General features: G+C 44.2%; 1 pseudogene; it reads right to left on the bottom strand.

Annotated features, from left to right (window-relative positions):
• Window positions 1–434: 434 nt before the first annotated feature.
• Window positions 435–20,187, bottom strand: LOC110503911 (annotated as a pseudogene).
• Between the last annotated feature and the right edge of the window lie 1,606 nt (window positions 20,188–21,793).

The following is a 21,793-nucleotide window of genomic DNA, read 5'->3' as shown; positions in this document are numbered from 1 at the left end:
TCTGTAAGCTGTTAGTGTCTTAATGACCGTTCCACAGGTGCATGTTCATCAATTGTTCATGGTTCACTGAACAAGCATGGGAAACAGTGTTAAAACCCTTTACAACGAAGATCTGTGAAGTTATTTGGATTTTTACGAATTATCTTTGAAAGACAGGGTCCTGAAAAGGGGACATTTCTTTTTTTGCTACGTTTAGCTTCTAAAATGGAATGATTTGCATTTGTTCCATAAATTGTGCCATTAATAAGGTACCAACATTTACATAATACTATATGAAAAACTTAACATTAAAAGTTAATACAAACTGACTTGAGACAGAGCAACTGAAACTATTTAAGATGTGCAGGGGTCCTCTAAAAGCTTAGTAAAGGACAGGCCACTGGAAGAAGTTATTCAGGGGAGGCTAGTAGTCCTTCACCATGTGCCACTGTTTCTCTCCTGACAGCTAACGAGGGGCTGGATGGTGGTGGAATGGTTTACAGAGCTGTATCATCTGGGGACGGGCTCCTCAAGCAAAGCTGAGAAAAAGAAAAGTAAACAGAGAAGCCATCAACGTATCACTTATATTAGCACTAAAGACAGACAAGAATATACCATCTTACCCAATGCATGCATGTGTACAGTTACATGCAATAAGGGGTCTGAGTCTTGTAAAAGGTTTCAGGACAGGTATTTAATTATTTCCCTCTTGTATTTTAGATATAGATACACCCACATTTCTTCTTGGTTACTTCACAATGCAGTAGGTGTGGTGGCACAAGAATGTTTTGAATGCCCACACACTGCCATTGTCTACCATGGATTTAGTCATACTGTATCTGGACTAATGTACTACTCATATACTGATAAAATAACAAAAGCCATGGAAGTCAAATGTGGGTGAAATGACCTGTGTGAGGGCACTCTGGCTACTGTGTTGGCGTTTCAGGTCATTACCACATGGTAAGCAGCCAGGTCCGAGTTACACTGGAACAGGACTGTAACTTGGGTCTCTTCCAAAAATTAGAGACGTCTCTCTTACATACTGATCAGATTTTATGTTCAATTTAATCTTTCCTAAATCTGTATATATTTTCAATGGGAGGGTTGCATTTTAATAGATATTGGGTGTGTCCCATTTGGCACCCTATTCCCTATATAGTGCAGTACTAGTGATTAGTGCACTACAAAGGGAATAGGGTGTCATTTGCGAAACCATCATTGTTTTAAAGCAGAGGAATTGCTAGCTTGTTCGCTTTTCCTTATGAGAGGGACCATTACTCACAGGTTGGATAATACATTCTCTTGTTGAGGTTGGGGAAATATTCACATTACATGAAGATCCATACACTGCATGCAAGCAAACTGAAATCAATAACTATAAATGTGCACTATGTATGGTAAATAGTGAAATGTGAGTAAATGATTACTGGTGTAAATGGATGCAGACATTCAGCCTAACCAACCCTCTGCCTGGTTTTGTGGAGATGGCAGAGGATGCCTATTATCAGAGACACTGGTTTGTTACATTCAGGTTTATAAACAGAGCTAACCCCAGCTCATCTCCCCAATGCCTAACGAGCTAAGCATGACAGGGAGGCAGGCCCCTGTTGTTAATTTTCTTGCTTGTGGAGAGCAAGGCACAACTGATTGCCTCATCCACGTTAATGAGCCTCTGTTACTACAGACCCTGAGGCGATGGAGACACAAAAAGCCAAACATGGGGCTTGTTGGTCACTTTTGAATTAACTGACTGTGAGAAAGCTACAGGAAAATCTGCATGGTGGGGTTAGCTAATTATCAAGCTATTAACAAATAGGCTCTTTCAGACCTTCTGTTCTACAAGGAAAAAAACATGGATCTCTGTCAGCATCATCTAAGGGAGCTTGTCTCAAGTTTCACCTTTGACTTCTGTTTGATTTCACCACAAACAGTATGTGCTACTAGCAATTTCACATACTTTTGTTTAACAAAAAGGTAATAGGAAAAATATTATGTTTCACTGCCAGCAGACTGTTGCCATGACAACAGGCCACCGTCACAGTGAACGGGTGGCTCTCGTCGAGCTGCACTGCTTTCGGTATCCCAGAATCCACCTCTTTTCTTCCGAGGCGGCCATGGGCCCCCTTTCTCCAGACATACTCCTCCCCTTCTACACCAAGATAGAGTGAAGAGAATAGTTACGTTCTTCAGCGCACACCCCAGGATTCATGAATCTGCACAATCCTTAACAGACAGCCCTCTCTTCTCCCTCGTCTTACCTGCCCTCTCTTCTCCTCCCTGCTCCTGCCATGCCAGCAATAATGGCTCTATCCCTGGGAGAGCAGAGCTGAACAAAGCCAGCCCTAAACAATGAGGTGACTGTGCCTGCAATCTCCCTATGGGAGGTCATGCTGATCATTGACACATTCTGACATTCTCCACAACTTTCTACCCTTTGGAAAATGTCTAATACACATCTGTTAAAGCATTTGCTGAAAGCACATCTCCATAGACATTACAGAAACCGATTGGTACAGTGTTCAATTAGTTCTTCTAATAAAGTGCGTTATCTAACATCCAAAGTTTGCTGAGGACATCACATTTCTCCAATACTTTATATAAATTGAAAATGTCCGCTTAAAGCATATTCCCTGATTGCTAATGCCCCCTACACACCTGATCCAATGGCTAGAGTGAAGGCTTCCCCACAGGCTGCCATGGTGATGCCCTGTAGGCCCAGGAAGGGCACACGACTGGTCCGACGGGAGCTACAGCTCAACTGACCATGCTGGTTACTACCAAATGTGAAACACTGACCCTTCTCTGGACACACGGAACAGGGGAATTAAATGTGTGAAGAAGATTGTTATTTTGTATTGTCAAAAGACACATGGAAGCACAAGCATCCTATAGTAGATAATAGTATTACAATACATCTAGATGTTTTACTATTTAGGCATGACACGGGGATGTCATGTCCTTGCAGCTTATAGGAACTTTGGGTTTCTAATTACAATGGGTTGAGGAACTGCATGGTGACATTTCAGGTGAAGACAAAATATAATTTAACCTCTGACAGCAACAGAGTGGGCTGTTCCAATATACAGTGCCTTGCGAAAGTATTCGGCCCCCTTGAACTTTGCGACCTTTTGCCACATTTCAGGCTTCAAACATAAAGATATAAAACTGTATTTTTCTGTGAAGAATCAACAACAAGTGGGACACAATCATGAAGTGGAACGACATTTATTGGATATTTCAAACTTTTTTAACAAATCAAAAACTGAAAAATTGGGCGTGCAAAATTATTCAGCCCCCTTAAGTTAATACTTTGTACTGTAGCGCCACCTTTTGCTGCAATTACAGCTGTAAGTCGCTTGGGGTATGTCTCTATCAGTTTTGCACATCGAGAGACTGACATTTTTTCCCATTCCTCCTTGCAAAACAGCTCAAGCTCAGTGAGGTTGGATGGAGAGTATTTGTGAACAGCAGTTTTCAGTTCTTTCCACAGATTCTCGATTGGATTCAGGTCTGGACTTTGACTTGGCCATTCTAACACCTGGATATGTTTATTTTTGAACCATTCCATTGTAGATTTTGCTTTATGTTTTGGATCATTGTCTTGTTGGAAGACAAATCTCCGTCCCAGTCTCAGGTCTTTTGCAGACTCCATCAGGTTTTCTTCCAGAATGGTCCTGTATTTGGCTCCATCCATCTTCCCATCAATTTTAACCATCTTCCCTGTCCCTGCTGAAGAAAAGCAGGCCCAAACCATGATGCTGCCACCACCATGTTTGACAGTGGGTATGGTGTGTTCAGGGTGATGAGCTGTGTTGCTTTTACGCCAAACATAACGTTTTGCATTGTTGCCAAAAAGTTCAATTTTGGTTTCATCTGACCAGAGCACCTTCTTCCACATGTTTGGTGTGTCTCCCAGGTGGCTTGTGGCAAACTTTAAACTACACTTTTTATGGATATCTTTAAGAAATGGCTTTCTTCTTGCCACTCTTCCATAAAGGCCAGATTTGTGCAATATACGACTGATTGTTGTCCTATGGACAGAGTCTCCCACCTCAGCTGTAGATCTCTGCAGTTCATCCAGAGTGATCATGGGCCTCTTGGCTGCATCTCTGATCAGTCTTCTCCTTGTATGAGCTGAAAGTTTAGAGGGACGGCAAGGTCTTGGTAGATTTGCAGTGGTCTGATACTCCTTCCATTTCAATATTATCGCTTGCACAGTGCTCCTTGGGATGTTTAAAGCTTGGGAAATCTTTTTGTATCCAAATCCGGCTTTAAACTTCTTCACAACAGTATCTCGGACCTGCCTGGTGTGTTCCTTGTTCTTCATGATGCTCTCTGCGCTTTTGACGGACCTCTGAGACTATCACAGTGCAGGTGCATTTATACGGAGACTTGATTACACACAGGTGGATTGTATTTATCATCATTAGTCATTTAGGTCAACATTGGATCATTCAGAGATCCTCACTGAACTTCTGGAGAGAGTTTGCTGCACTGAAAGTAAAGGGGCTGAATAATTTTGCACGCCCAATTTTTCAGTTTTTGATTTGTTAAAAAAGTTTGAAATATCCAATAAATGTCGTTCCACTTCATGATTGTGTCCCACTTGTTGTTGATTCTTCACAGAAAAATACAGTTTTATATCTTTATGTTTGAAGCCTGAAATGTGGCAAAAGGTCGCAAAGTTCAAGGGGGCCGAATACTTTCGCAAGGCACTGTAAATGTAAACAACCTTGTCCACGTTCAGTGGTGCTGATTGGACAAGACTGAACGAGTGGACTTCTTCAATCTGGTCACAGGGGGCTGGCTCCTTTGCAGCGTTGATCTTATCCAACCGCAGGTTGTTGAACCTAACCAAGCACATTTAGAGGAGTCGCAATTGTTTTCACGGCAACACATTTATAGGCTTAAATGTAAATGATAATGGGGAGCCAAATTCTGATCTTTTGCTCAATTATTGGCATGCAAAAGATCTGATCTGATTGGTCCAAACCCAATTATTGGAAAACTAACAGAAGTGGACTGCCTGTGTAAACACAGCCTTAGAAGAAAATATCAATCTACTATTCTGGTCAATTAATTAAAAATAATGTTTGAATCGTATCAAAAGGGAAACATTGATATCTTAAAAGTAAACTAGATCCAGTTGACCTTATCAGCTGAAATGTGTTTTCTACAATTTCACACTACAAAAGTGTAAGGAAGAAATGCTGTGTCATGTTCTGTAAGAATTCATTGAGGGGGAGTTTCTTGTTCTGTGTTCAAGGCAGAGAAAATATTCAGTACGGAGTAGAGTGAGTAAGAGAGTTAGGGAGGGCAGGAAGTAGGTAAACCACAGGTATCTGGGCAGTTCTGTCTCCACTCAGCATCACACTATGCAGGCCTGGATTCAAATACTATCTGAAATCTTTCAAATACTATGACTGTAAGCTTTAACCTGTCTGTAGTGACAGATAGGCAAGGTTAGCAGTTTTGAGAATATTATATTGGACCATTAAACCATGCAAACTCAATTAAGCACAGATCAAGTATTTGACATTATTTCAAATAGTATTTGAACCCAGATCAGATAGCACTGTGCTCATTCTCCTAAACCTCGCTCTAATAGAACCCTGCTTCCTGCCCATGAGGATTTCTGGTAGATGGGTTAACTATTAGAGAAAGTGTTTGTCACCGTAAGAGAATGCTGCCTCACTGGATATTGGCCCAGAAGAAAATGGCATACACCACCTCTATAAACCCATGCATTAGTGTAACACAAAAAAGCATGTCAATGAAGACCTATGTCAGTGCTTAAGCAAGCAGGGTGTTGGTGCAGTGGAAATAAAGGGCATGTTTCACCTTTAACGTGAGCGCTGCTCTTTAGTGAGTTGTTAATGAAAAGGATTGCTCGCATTAATAGTAACCTCTGTGGAATGCCAGTACAATTTCACAGCACTTTCATGCAATGACTGAATATGTTCATTATGTTGTTACTACATTCCAGGGGAATGTTTATCCTAATGAATGCACAATATTTAGGCTAGAAAACAAGCATCTGTTCAGAAGAGGAAATTGATTTTAAATGTGGACTAGTTTGTTACATGCATTGTAGCTCATATCTTGATCCTACTAGAGGATTTTTGTTTACTGGTTAATTGGAACTCAAATATTCTACTAAGTAGCCTATAAGAGAAGGTAACTTTACCCGATGCTGCCACAGGCCAGAATGCTGTTATGGGTGCTGATAACCATGGAGCAATCCACTCCACACAGCACCCTGTGGGCCTCAAATTCCCCTGGCACACACACCTGCTGGGGAGAGTTGTGGGAGTCCTGGATGCCCAGCCCCAGGCGACCTGCCACAGAGGGGAACAGATAGGGAACATGAGGGTGCAGAAAGCAAAACATTCTGTTAGAATGCCAAGCTCTCCCACAGCCACTGCTGACATAATCAAAGAAGACAGAGAGTGATTGACGACCCCCAAAATAAACTTGCTCATTTACCATTGTCACCTCTTCCCCAGAATAATATTTCTCTGTCATTGGTCACAGCAAGCACATGGGAAGCATCACATGACACCTGGACCAGCTCGTATCCGAGTAAGGCCTCCACGATCTTGGGCTGGGCATAAATACATATAGAGAAATAATATCAAGCTTTCCCCCAGAACGACTGACAACGTTTATAATAAACCTCAAAATCATAGACATTTACCTGTGTTACATCATTAAAATTCCCCATGTCCGAGACAGCCATTGCTTCCGCTTCCAAACGTCATAATAACACCTCGTTCTGCTAATTGAAAATAAATAGAGGAGATTATAGGTACGATGAGCTGATGGGTGTGGCTATAGCATAGTGTGTGTTTTAATCCCTAACAAGGGAATACTAATCTGCTCCACCACAGTGATAAATGGTGATAAGGGAGCAGGAAATAAAGCTGGGACTTTAATCCTGTGTTATCTGCTTTTGGTTTTGGACTAATGACAGCTCACTCAAGACTATGACTGTGACTAACGGTGTATCCCAGTTAGAGAAAGTATACCTACTAAACGCCAGGTCAGCAGTGTGGAGATTACATTCTGTAGGGGAGGACAAACACTGATGAATGTTCTGTAAAAGAGGTGATTACATCCACACTTTTGTAAGTGCAGCTTACATTCCAATGCTGGTCCAGTGCTTTATGATAGTACTATATACTGCAGTGTGTGTGTGCGGTAGCAAAAACACACAGTGAATAAATATTGATTTCCTATAGTGAAGCTCCCCTACTGAGGCTGACCTGACACAGATGCTGTGCCCCCCAGCAGGAAACAATAAGCGATGGCGTACATCCCAAATGGCACCCTATTCCCTATATAGTGCACTACTTTGACCAGAGCCCTATGGGCCCTTAGTGCACTACTTTTGACCAGTGCCCTATTGACCCTGGTCAAAATTAGTGCACTATATAGGGAATAGGGTGCCAGTTGAGATGCTATTATGGCCTGTACCTGTCATACAGGTGGTGAAGAGATCCCCACAGGACACAGACTTGATGGTGACTCCAGACTGTCCCTCCAGGAAGCGAGAGCTGAACTGCAGCTGCATCTGTTCTACTGCACCAGGCAGAGTGGGCTCACCAATTCCTACTGACATCGCCTGGCACCGTACCATTAGGATGTGGTTAGGAAATGTGTGAATACTGCTGATACTAAAGACTATCCAGCTAACACTCTCATATCGTTAAAAACAAATCCTTCATCTTGTAACCATTCTAATGCATAATCTGAGGGTATTAAAGTGGCAGCTAGTAGCTTAGATGGTTACGGGCAATATTTATCTATGAAACCTAACTGAGGTTGACAAGGCTAATTCAGACAGAGAAGGGAAATGTGTATCAAGAAATCCAATCTGACCTCCTAGGTGATAAGTCAGCCTGACTTGGTGACGCCCATCTTCTGCGTGCGTCCCAGGGCCACCTGCAGCACCTCTGTGTTGAGCATGGGCAGACGCAGGGATGCCACTGCCCCATGTGTACACTGATGACAGCGGGAGGGAGTGCAATTTTCCTGTTCCCATCTGTCTGTCTAGTACAGGACAAAACATGATACTAAAGGGTGTTAATTATTACAGAACCGGTTCAATCATAGATGTGGCAGGAATGTCACTGACCTCTGAATGACCTTGTGCCGGTCATTCGCCCTCCCGGTTTACCATGACCTCCTGACTGCACGGTGGACAGTGGTTTCTCAATTATGGACCAGAAATCAAAATGTATTTGAATATTATATACATACACTTCCATCAATGGTAATGTATATGTATACATGAGATAAATTGTTGTTTTCTTACGATGAGTCTGGTGACTAGAAGCTAGAGGCTTTGTCTGAGTCCAAAATTGCATCCTATTCCCTATGTAGTAAACTGTATAGGGAATAGTGTGCCATTTGGGATAGACTTTTGTGGCGTTGCCTATATCAGTGAAGCGGTTGAGCAGGGGTTTGATGCAAACAGGGTGGGTCATGATCTCATTGAGCTGTGGGCGTTTGGATGGGTCCAGGTTGAGCATGTTCATTATGAACTTCCTGAGTTCTGGACGGTACCGGTCTGAGATGGGGGCAAAGGTACCGCTCATGATCAGGTAGGTTCTGTAAAAGTAGGAAGAGTGAGTAAGCCCAAGTTGAGGAATGAAATATTAAAACAATGCTAATGCCTTGATTTCTTTATGGGTTTACTTTTGGACCAGTAAGCTTTATGCATCATCCAACAAATTAAATACATTTTACATGGAGATGGAAAGATACGTGCTTCCAAAACTAATGTGAGATATGATTCACTTTAATGCTATTTTTTGATCTTTTGGATCCTGTGCAAGGACAGTTTCTGAAATTGTAATGGCAATGTACGAAGTGCATTTGAAAGAAATGTGTACAGCAGTCTCAAAAGCTCTCGAGGCTGGCTAGCTCATATAGAACACAGCCCAGGACCCAGATATCACTCTTCTGATTATAGGGCTTTCCATCACACAGCTCCGGAGAGATGCAGCATGGATCCAGCACCACCTGAATGGAAATAAAACAAAGGATAAACTCTACTGCCAGTGCTGCCTATGACTATGCTTATCATCAGCGTAAGCATTTTGCTGTTACTATGTAGTCAGGTGACCAATGCTAGATCATGTCCACTCACAGTGTAGGCTTTGCTCTTGCTGACAAGGATTTTGGAGATTCCAAAGTCGCCTATTTTGACAATCATTTGATGCTTGTCAAGCAGAATGTTCTGGGTCTTTAGCTTGCGGTGTTGGATGGATTTGTTGTGCACATGGTACAGGGCCAGCAAGATCTGGACTAAGAACTACAGGATGATGTCCTCATTCAGCAAGGAGTTACAGTGCTTCTGAATGTAGTCGGCTAGGGCTCCACCTACAGTAAGAAAGCAGGGAAATAATAGTTACAGTCGAATAGATCATGCTCTCAGGCCACCGAGTTTTATAACATAATGCAGTGCCCTATATCATATACAGTGCCTTGCGAAAGTATTCGGCCCCCTTGAACTTTGCAACCTTTTGCCACATTTCAGGCTTCAAACATAAAGATATAAAACTGTATTTTTTTGTGAAGAATCAACAACAAGTGGGACACAATCATGAAGTGGAACGACATTTATTGCATATTTCAAACTTTTTTAACAAATCAAAAACTGAAAAATTGGGCGTGCAAAATTATTCAGCCCTCTTAAGTTAATACTTTGTAGCGCCACCTTTTGCTGCGATTACAGCTGTAAGTCACTTGGGGTATGTCTCTATCAGTTTTGCACATCGAGAGACTGAATTTTTTTCCCATTCCTCCTTGCAAAACAGCTCGAGCTCAGTGAGGTTGGATGGAGAGCATTTGTGAACAGCAGTTTTCAGTTCTTTCCATAGATTCTCGATTGGATTCAGGTCTGGACTTTGACTTGGCCATTCTAACACCTGGATATGTTTATTTTTGAACCATTCCATTGTAGATTTTGCTTTATGTTTTGGATCATTGTCTTGTTGGAAGACAAATCTCCGTCCCAGTCTCAGGTCTTTTGCAGACTCCATCAGGTTTTCTTCCAGAATGGTCCTGTATTTGGCTCCATCCATCTTCCCATCAATTTTAACCATCTTCCCTGTCCCTGCTGAAGAAAAGCAGGCCCAAACCATGATGCTGCCACCACCATGTTTGACAGTGGGGATGGTGTGTTCAGGGTGATGAGCTGTGTTGCTTTTATGCCAAACATAACATTTTGCATTGTTGCCAAAAAGTTCAATTTTGGTTTCATCTGACCAGAGCACCTTCTTCCACATGTTTGGTGTGTCTCCCAGGTGGCTTGTGGCAAACTTTAAACGACACTTTTTATGGATATCTTTAAGAAATGGCTTTCTTCTTGCCACTCTTCCATAAAGGCCAGATGTGTGCAATATACGACTGATTGTTGTCCTATGGACAGAGTCTCCCACCTCAGCTGTAGATCTCTGCAGTTCATCCAGAGTGATCATGGGCCTCTTGGCTGCATCTCTGATCAGTCTTCTCCTTGTCTGAGCTGAAAGTTTAGAGGGACGGCCAGGTCTTGATAGATTTGCAGTGGTCTGATACTCCTTCCATTTCAATATTATCGCTTGCACAGTGCTCCTTGGGATGTTTAAAGCTTGGGAAATCTTTTTGTATCCAAATCCGGCTTTAAACTTCTTCACAACAGTATCTCGGACCTGCCTGGTGTGTTCCGTGTTCTTCATGATGCTCTCTGCGCTTTTAACGGACCTCTGAGGCTATCACAGTGCAGGTGCATTTATACGGAGACTTGATTACACACAGGTGGATTGTATTTATCATCATTAGTCATTTAGGTCAACATTGGATCATTCAGAGATCCTCACTGAACTTCTGGATAGAGTTTGCTGCACTGAAAGTAAAGGGGCTGAATAATTTTGCACGCCAAATTTTTCAGTTTTTGATTTGTTAAAAAAGTTTGAAATATCCAATAAATGTCGTTCCACTTCATGATTGTGTCCCACTTGTTGTTGATTCTTCACAAAAAAAGTTTTAAAACTTTATGTTTGAAGCCTGAAATGTGGCAAAAGGTCGCAAAGTTCAAGGGGGCCGAATACTTTCGCAAGGCACTGTATCTCCTGAAGCTTTATAACAGGGACTGACATCTGATGAGACCTCATGGGGAACATCTGACAAGCAAAACATATGACACCCTATGTTACAGCATAGGTGTCAGACTTTCATGAGAACAGTGAGCTATGTACCTTATGTGTTATGTAACAAACAATTGTGTGTGTGGGGGGGGGGGGGGGGGGGGGGGGGGGGTAATGTGACCCATAGCGATCATCAGAGCCTTGTCCTCCAGGAAGTTCTCATAGTACTCTATGATGTTGGGGTGGTTGAGCAGCTTTAGCACCTGGCACTCGTTCTGGGCATTGAGGCGTTCATCACTGAACATCTACTCTACTGGGATCTCCTTCAGGATCACAAAGGCCCCGTCACTGCGCAGGCGACACAGGTGCACTATCCTGTCACACATGACATGGGAAGTTGGAGAATGAGTGGCGTGGTGAAGAGTTGGGAGTTGGTGTGTTCTGGTGTAGGCTATCCCCTTACAGTGGGCCTACTTGCTTGTATGCTATTGTACATTATTGCTACTGATATGGATGCTAAATCAAATCAAATTGTATTTGTCACATGTGTTTAGCAGATGTTATTGAAAATTGCTATGTAATGTGAAATCTGTGAATGTATTGTAACGTTTTTAAAATTGTATAAACTGCCTTAATTTTGCTGGACCCCAGGAAGATGGGGTAATAAATACGAATGCATTCATGCATGTGGGCATTAGAACTAGAATTTGACAATTTATATAATGGGCAAATAACATTACACATCACAGTTAGTTATGACTAAAAAGACAACACAGTAGCTTTGCACTCGTCATGTACTAGTATTGTACAATATTGATTAGGGCCGCGATAGAAATACAATGAGCGCATAATTCGAATTCTATGAGCGCCGGACATTTAATTAAAGATGGGCGCGCCTGAACCAATGTACATGCTTTCCGTGATTTAAGTTTGACAGGAAGAGAAATTAAACATCACAAAGTATTGTAACGACCCTGGGTTTGGATGTAAGCGCGGAAATCGACTCTGCGCTCTAGCATGCTTTTGCGGCACAGTCGATAGCGCGCCGGACCTCGGGCTAGAAGGTCGAGGGTTCGTGACCTGCTCCCTGCCTGTTTCATTACATTGGTATCAGAAGTGATCGGACCTTGCATCCACGACAGTGAGCGCGTTCCTGTAAGACGTAGAGTCGCAAGCTAGTGCGAGGACGCGCTCTTTGAAGGGAGGGAGTAGTGACCCTGGCTTTTTAAGCGCGGAAATCGACTCTGCCGCTCGAGCATGCTTTTGCGGTACAGTCGATAGCGCACCCGACCTGGGGGTCGAGACCTGTTCCTTGCTGTTTCATTACAGTATGAATAAGAGTACTGTGCCTTAGCAATGCAGTTTCATCAAGAAGTTAAAAGTTAATTCTTTCGGATTACCCCAAAGCTCCTCTTCCGACCACTTTGATTTTCTCATACTTCTCCATCTCTGTAAAGACAAGGCTGTAAAAAAACATCCAAATTCGTCTCCAGGTAACACTTCCTCTGCTCCTATAGAGATCAACTAGGGACAAAAGGCACGCAAGTCTGAAAGCGAGCTTCTTCTGTTTTCCTTGAGCCTTGAGTCTAGGGCAATTTGTGGTTACACAAAGGCTTTTTGTTGTAGGCTATTATTGAATGCTCCTTCATATAATTTTACTAAGTTAGACATTGTCATCATAAATACTGTTGTGTGTGTGTGTGTGTGAGTGAGTGTTAGTTCCCATATTATCTCTCTCCTAGGTAGGGCTGTAGATAACAGTGTCTAGACGGCATGTAATTATGGAGCGCCTTCCCTTTGGCTGAGATAAGCAGGCAGCTGGCAAGCTTTGCTCCTGTCCCTTCTGCTTCCGTCTCTGCTCTAATGCAGGCCATAACAAACATATTGTAGTCTCTCTGACAAGGCCTTGTCAGGTCTGTAATGTGCTGGTTACACATCACAGCCCTCATTTGAAGCAGCAAATGTTCTGCTTATTCTCAGGTTCATCTTCCAACACCACATGCTGATCTAAACTATACATCACTGTACCTTGGCACTGGTGAAAATCATTGTAATCAATGTCTGTTTACACTGCTTGTTGACCTTGCTTAACTGAAATGTGCACTCTCTCTCACACTACCTGTACCTGCTGGGTGACATATTTGACCTGCTGGGTGACATATTTTGTTTTGAGTTGTGTGCTATCACTGGGGGTGTTTGTGTGTGTCACTGGATGGATGGATGTCAATGTCCAGGAATGCACTATCTGAAGGTGTAGTGTTGGGTGCACACCGAAACTACGGACGTTAAATCACTTAGTATGTGCGTATGTACGTACTTCCGGCGCCGACAGAGATGGCCGCCTCGCTTCGCGTTCCTAGGAAACTATGCAGTTTTTTGTTTTTTTACGTGTTATTTCTTACATTAGTACCCCAGGTCATCTTAGGTTTCATTACATACAGTCGAAAATAACTACTGAATATAAGATCAGCATCAACTCACCATCAGTACGACCAAGAATATGTTTTTCGCGACACGGATCCTGTGTTCTGCCTTACAAACAGGACAACGGAGTGGATCCTATGCAGCGACCCAAAAAAACGACTCCGAAAGAGAGGGAAACGAGGCGGTCTTCTGGTCAGACTCCGGAGACGGGCACAGCGCGCACCACTCCCTAGCATTCTTCTTGCCAATGTCCAGTCTCTTGACAACAAGGTTGATGAAATCCGAGCAAGGGTAGCATTCCAGAGGGACATCAGAGACTGTAACGTCCTTTGCTTCACTGAAACATGGCTCACTGGAGAGACGCTATCCGAAGCGGTGCAGCCAACGGGTTTCTCCACACATCGCGCTGACAGAAACAAACATCTTTCTGGGAAGAAGAGGGGCGGGGGCGTATGCCTCATGGCCAACGTGACATGGTGTGATGAAAGAAACATACAGGAACTCAAATCCTTCTGTTCACCTGATTTAGAATTCCTCACAATCAAATGTAGACCGCATTATCTACCAAGAGAATTCTCTTCGATTATAATCACAGCCGTATATATCCCCCCCCAAGCAGACACATCGATGGCTCTGAACGAACTTTATTTAACTCTTTGCAAACTGGAAACAATTTATCCGGAGGCTGCATTCATTGTAGCTGGGGATTTTAACAAGGCTAATCTGAAAACAAGACTCCCCAAATTTTATCAGCATATCGATTGCGCAACCAGGGGAGGAAAGACCTTGGATCATTGTTACTCTAACTTCCGCGACGCATATAAGGCCCTGCCCCGCCCCCCTTTCGGAAAAGCTGACCACGACTCCATTTTGTTGATCCCTGCCTACAGACAGAAACTAAAACAAGAGGCTCCCACGCTGAGGTCTGTCCAACGCTGGTCCGACCAAGCTGACTCCACACTCCAAGACTGCTTCCATCACGTGGACTGGGAGATGTTTCGTATTGCGTCAGATAACAACATTGACGAATACGCAGATTCGGTGTGCGAGTTCATTAGAACTTGCGTTGAAGATGTCGTTCCCATAGCAACGATTAAAACATTCCCTAACCAGAAACCGTGGATTGATGGCAGCATTCGTGTGAAACTGAAAGCGCGAACCACTGCTTTTAATCAGGGCAAGGTGTCTGGTAACATGACCGAATACAAACAGTGCAGCTATTCCCTCCGCAAGGCTATCAAACAAGCTAAGCGCCAGTACAGAGACAAAGTAGAATCTCAATTCAACGGCTCAGACACAAGAGGCATGTGGCAGGGTCTACAGTCAATCACGGACTACAGGAAGAAATCCAGCCCAGTCACGGACCAGGATGTCTTGCTCCCAGGCAGACTAAATAACTTTTTTGCCCGCTTTGAGGACAATACAGTGCCACTGACACGGCCTGCAACGAAAACATGCGGTCTCTCCTTCACTGCAGCCGAGGTGAGTAAGACATTTAAACGTGTTAACCCTCGCAAGGCTGCAGGCCCAGACGGCATCCCCAGCCGCGCCCTCAGAGCATGCGCAGACCAGCTGGCCGGTGTGTTTACGGACATATTCAATCAATCCCTATACCAGTCTGCTGTTCCCACATGCTTCAAGAGGGCCACCATTGTTCCTGTTCCCAAGAAAGCTAAGGTAACTGAGCTAAACGACTACCGCCCCGTAGCACTCACATCCGTCATCATGAAGTGCTTTGAGAGACTAGTCAAGGACCATATCACCTCCACCCTACCTGACACCCTAGACCCACTCCAATTTGCTTACCGCCCAAATAGGTCCACAGACGATGCAATCTCAACCACACTGCACACTGCCCTAACCCATCTGGACAAGAGGAATACCTATGTGAGAATGCTGTTCATCGACTACAGCTCGGCATTCAACACCATAGTACCCTCCAAGCTCGTCATCAAGCTCGAGACCCTGGGTCTCGACCCCGCCCTGTGCAACTGGTTACTGGACTTCCTGACGGGCCGCCCCCAGGTGGTGAGGGTAGGCAACAACATCTCCTCCCCGCTGATCCTCAACACTGGGGCCCCACAAGGGTGCGTTCTGAGCCCTCTCCTGTACTCCCTGTTCACCCACGACTGCGTGGCCACGCACGCCTCCAACTCAATCATCAAGTTTGCGGACGACACAACAGTGGTAGGCTTGATTACCAACAACGATGAGACGGCCTACAGGGAGGAGGTGAGGGCCCTCGGAGTGTGGTGTCAGGAAAATAACCTCACACTCAACGTCAACAAAACTAAGGAGATGATTGTGGACTTCAGGAAACAGCAGAGGGAACACCCCCCTATCCACATCGATGGAACAGTAGTGGAGAGGGTAGCAAGTTTTAAGTTCCTCGGCATACACATCACAGACAAACTGAATTGGTCCACTCACACAGACAGCATCGTGAAGAAGGCGCAGCAGCGCCTCTTCAACCTCAGGAGGCTGAAGAAATTCGGCTTGTCACCAAAAGCACTCACAAACTTCACCACCAACTTCTTCATCAAAAGAATCACCAGCAGCAAGAGCAACGTCATTGATATATACAGAGAAAAGAGTCATCCCGAGAATTGAACCCTATGGCACCCCCATAGAGACTGCCAGAGACTGCCAATTTTGCTGCAAGGGGCGTGAGATGTTGTCCCGGGGTAGTGGTAGCCAGGTGGAAAGCATGGCCAGCCGTAGAAAAATGCTTATTGAAATTCTCGATTATCGTAGATTTATCAGTGGTGACAGTGTTTCCTATCCTCATTGCAGTGGGCAGCTGGGAGGGGGTGCTCTTATTCTCCATGGACTTTAGTGTCCCAAAACTTTTTAGAATTAGTACTACAGGAAATACATTTCTGTCTGTAGCCTTATCTTTCCTAACTGGCTGAGTATATCGGTTCCTGACTTCCCTGAAAAGTTACATATCGCGGGGGCTCTTCGATGCTGATGTAGAATGCCACTGGATGTTTTTGTGTTCGTCAAGGGCAGTCAAGTCTGGGGTGAACCAAGGGCTATATCTGTTCTTAGTTCTACATTTTTTTTTTAAATGGGGCATGCTTATTTAAGATGGTGAGGAAAGCACTTTTGAAGAGCAACCAGGCATCCTCTACTGACGGGATTAGGTCAATATCCTTCCAGGATATGCGGGCCAGGTCGATTAGAAAGGCCTGCTCACTGAAGTGTTTTAGGGAGCGTTATACAGTGATGAGGGGTGGTTGTTTGACTGTGGACCCATTACGTTACGCAGGCAATAAGCCAGTGACCGCTGAGATCCTATTTGAAGACAGCAGAGGTGTATTTAGAGGGCAAGTTGGTCAGGATGATATCTAAGAGTGTGCCCATGGTTACGGATTTAGGGTTGTACCTGGTAGGTTCCTTGATAATTTGTGTGAGATTGAGGGCATCTAGCTTAGATTGGAGGACGGCCGGGATGTTAAGCATGTCCCAGTTTAGGTCACCTAACAGTACGAACTCTGAATATAGATGGGGGGCGATCAATTCACATATGGTGTCCAGGACACAGCTGGGGGTTGAGGGGGGTCTATAGCAAGAGGCAACAGTGAGAGACTCATTTCTGGAAAGGTGGATTTTTAAAAGTAGAAGCTCGAATTGTTTGGGCACAGACCTGGATAGCCTGCAGAGTTCTGTCATACTATCTCTGCAGTAGATTGCAACTCCGCCCCCTTTGGCAGTTCTATCTTGTTGGGAAATGTTATAGTTAGGGATGGACATTTCAAGATTTTTGGTGGCCCTCCTAAGCCAGGATTCAGACACTGCTAGGACATCCGGGTTGACGGAGTGTGCTAAAGCAGTGAATAAAACAACCTTAGGAAGGAAGCTTCTAATGTTAACATGCATGAAACCAAGGCTTTTACAGTTACAGAAGTTAACAAATGAGAGCACCTGGGGAATGGGAGTGATGCTGGGGGCTGCAGGGCCTGGGTTAAACTCTACATCATCGGAGGAACAGAGGAGGAGTAGGATAAGGGTATGACTAAAGACTATAAGAACTGGTTGTCTAGTGCGTTCGGAACAGAGAGTAAAATTGCCCATATTTCTTGGCGTGGAAGAATAGATTCAAGGCACAGACAAGGGTACAGACAAGGGTATGGTAGGATGTGAGTACAGTGGAGGTAAACCTAGGCATTGAGTGACTATGAGAGGTTTTGTCTCTAGAGGCACCATTTACGCCAGGTGAAGTCACTGCATGAGTGAGGGGTGGAACAAAAGGGCTAGCTAAGGAATTTTGAGCAGGGCAGGAGGCTCTACAGTGAAATAAGACAATCACTAACCAAAACAGCAATAGACAAGGCATTAGGGAGAGGCATGTGTAGCCGAGTGATCATAGGGTCCAGTGAGTAGCTAGGCGAGCTGGAGACATGGTGATTCAGACAGCTAGCAGGCCGGGGCTAGCAGGCCTCAGGGTGACATCGCAACTGGAGAGCCTGTTGAAACCCCCTCGAATGGCTACATCGGCAGACCAGTCGTGATGGATCGGTGGGCTCCGTGTCGGCAGCAAAGGGTCCAGGCCAATTGATAAAAGAGGTATTGAAACCCAGGAATTGTCTGATGGATATTTTCGGCTAGCCGGGAGATGGGCCTAGCTCCAGGCTTAACTGGTGCTTGCTTCGTGACAAAAGGCTGGCTGATGTCCCAGTTAACGGTGATGACCACTAGCAGTGGCTAACTGACTACTAGCTAGTAGCTAGTTAGCTGGCTAGCTGCTGATTGGGGTTCCGGTTCTAAAGTATAAAAAATAGCAGATCCATACCACATTGGTTGAGGCAGGTTGCAGGAGAGTATGTTGAGACTTTTAATATTTGTATATTCGATTTTTAATATATAAGAAATATATATGAAGAAAACGATTATCCATGGGACGGGACAAGACAGCACAAAGACATCTGACTGCTACACCATCTTGGATGTTCAGTGGCTGCCTACCCTGGCCAAACTCTAACCCGGACGAAGCTGGGCCAATTGTGCACCGCCCTATGGGACTCCCAATCACAGATGGTTGTGATACAGGCTAGAATCAAACCAGGGTCTGTAATGACACCTCTAGAACTGAGATGCAGTGCCTTAGACTGCTGCACCACTCAGGAGCCCCTGTTAAGTAAATGAAAGCTGAAAAGTACCAGTGGCCTGGCTTTGGCTTCAAGTCAGAGCAGGTCTCACTGGCCCAGTGAGACACGAGTGCTGGCCTGCGTAGATGGAAAAAGAAAAGTGTTGAGCCTTTTGGGTTTCTTGTATTCTTAATTCTATTTCTTGTATGTTTATGTTCTACTTTACTTCATAGCACTACTCTTATTGATTACTGCATTGCTGTAAAATAGCATGCAATAAAGGCATTTCACTCTACATGTGCATGTGACATTAAAATGTTAAACATAAGCCGATTTAAATAAAAAAAAATGAATAAAATGTTATTCATCACATACTTTGTGACTGACAGTGAAATGCTTACTTGCAGCCACTTCCCTTCCCAAAAATGCTGAGAGAAAGAAAATGGAGAAATAATAGAAAAGTACACATTGAGTAACGATAACAGGGTAAATCCTGTATGGAAATGCGCCGACAGACAGACAGACAGCCAGCACCGGTAGGTTTCGGTGATACTATCAGTGTGAGATCTGCCCTGAGCAATACTGCAGTTCTCGCTGTGTGAAGGCTGATGACAAAGGGAGTGTCCTGAAGCAGGAAACTCAAGCATCAGGTTACACGGCTGCTCACACTTGAAAAGGCACCTTATATTTATTGTTTTAAGAACAAATTCTTATTTACAATGACGGCCTAGCCCAGCCAAACCCTGACGACACTGGGCCAATTGTGCACCACCCTATGGGACTCCAAATCACAGCTGGTTGTGATACAGCCTGGAATTAAACCATAGTGACACCTCTAGCACTGAGATGCAGTGCCTTAGACCACTGCGCCACTCGGGAACCCAAGTACGGGGAACACAATCACTATAATGAAATATGTGGACCAATAGGCATTAAGACACTCAAAAATCACACCCACAGCATGTCATAGCCAACATAACATACACATACATAGGTTATGCTAATACATTGTATGCCTCAGGCCTATATACAGTATATAGATATCAAAGAAAAATCTCAAATGAATATGCAACCATTTAAACAACTGCATTAGCATGAGAAGCAAGAACATATTTTACTTACTAATCTAAAAGTGTATATTTTCCTTCCAAAAACATTTCTTCCCCGCTGGAATCAAAACTGTGTTCACTCAGAGTCCTCATCCATTCATTCATGGGTCACTCTCCCAGTGAATATCTGCAATAATCTCCTCCAAATTTGTATACTTGGACTTCGATTTAGCTTTTCCACTCTTAGTAGCCATGTTTTACTTTATCAGTTTTGAGAAAAGTTTGTAGAAGAGAAGGAACTGCTGTGTAACGTAAACTACCGTGCTTCCTGTTTCCTTTCACCTGAGAATGTACACTGTTGAGCACAGCTCTAGCATGATGGCTGTTTGTCGTTCACATACTGCTGGAAAGCCCAGCTCATTGGTTATCTAGCTAGCTATGTTTCAAAACGATAGGTGCTCATTGGACCAAGACACTGTCAATCAAGTGAACACCGCTCGTCTCAGTGGTGCGTAATGATGGCTGACCTTCATGGGCTAATTGACGTGTTGCCAATCCATAATGTAGAATGATGAAACACGTTTGGTTACCATCTAGAGTGTCTGAGGATTGCCCCCTAACCAACAATGCAGTTTAAAAAATACAAATAAGAAATAAAAGTAACAAGTAATTAAAGAGCAGCAGTAAAATAACAATAGCGAGACTATATACAGAGGGGTACCAGAGTCAATGTGCGGGGGCACTGGTTAGTTGAGGTAATATGTACTAATAATATGTACTAAGGTAGAGTTACTAAAGTAACTATGCATAGATGATAACAACAGAGAGTAGCAGCGGTGTAAAGGGGGGGGTGGGGGCAATGCAAATAGTCTGGGTGGCCATTTGATTAGATGTTCAGGAGTCTTATGGCTTGGGGGTAGAAGTTGTTTAAAAGCCTCTTGGACCTAGACTTGTATCTCCGGTACCGCTTGCCGTGCGGTAGGAGAGAGAACAGTCTATGACTAGGGTGGCTGGAGTCTTTAACAATTTTTAGGGCCTTCCTCTAACACCGCCTGGTATAGAGGTCCTGGATGGCAGTAAGCTTGTCCCCAGTGGTGTACTGGGCCGTACGCACTACCCTCTGTAATGCCTTGCGGTCGGAGGCCGAGCAGTTGCCATACCAGGCAGTGATGCAACCAGTCACGATGCTCTCGATGGTGCAGCTGTAGAACCTTTTGAGGATCTGAGGACGCATGCCAAATCTTTTCATTCTCCTGAGGGGGAATAGGTTTTGTCCTGCCCTCTTCATGACTCTCTTGGTGTGCTTGGACCATGTTAGTTTGTTGGAGATGTGGACACCAAGGAACTTGAAACTCTCAACCTGCTCCACTACATCCCCGTCAATGAGAATGGGGGCGTGCTCGGTCCTCTCTTTCCTGTAGTCCACAATCATCTCCTTTGTCTTGATCCCGTTGAGTGAGAGGTTGTTATCCTGGCATCACACGGCCAGGTATCTGACCTCCTCCCTATACGCTGTCTCGTCGTTGTTGGTGATCAGGCCTACCACTGTTGTGTCGTCTGCAAATTTAATGATGGTGTTGGAGTCGTGCCTGGCTGTGCACTCATGAGTGAACAGCAAGTACAGGAAGGGACTGAGCACACACCCGAGGGGCCCCTGTGTTGAGGATCAGCATGGCGGATGTGTTGTTACCTACCCTTATCACCTGGGGGCGGCCCGTCAGGAAGTCCAGGATCCAGTTGCAGAGGGAGGTGTTTAGTCCCAAGGTCCTTAGCTTATTGATGAGCTTCGATGGCACTATGGTGTTGAACGCTGAGCTGTAGTCAATGAATAACATTCTCACATATATACAGCCAGATAATCTGTAATACGTTTCCTGACTGCTATCTCACATTCCTTCACTACGAATACTGACCCAGTACATGTCCTTAGATCTTTTGAATCATCTTTGTAAATGGCCACAAAATCCTGATGCACAGTATTCAGGTGTCTATTAAACAAATCAGATGGATCAACACCCTCCCTATCTTTCTGTAGTCTTTACAACACTTCTAGATCAACTACTGGAGGCAGGAGTAGCCATGGTGGTTTTACAGGAATATCTACTGTTGAACTAAA

Source organism: Oncorhynchus mykiss, chromosome 24 (assembly GCF_013265735.2).
Source record: "Oncorhynchus mykiss isolate Arlee chromosome 24, USDA_OmykA_1.1, whole genome shotgun sequence".
Classification (NCBI taxonomy): domain Eukaryota; kingdom Metazoa; phylum Chordata; class Actinopteri; order Salmoniformes; family Salmonidae; genus Oncorhynchus; species Oncorhynchus mykiss.
The sequence above is the reverse complement of the archived record's forward strand: the minus strand, read 5'-3'. Positions and strand labels throughout refer to the sequence as shown.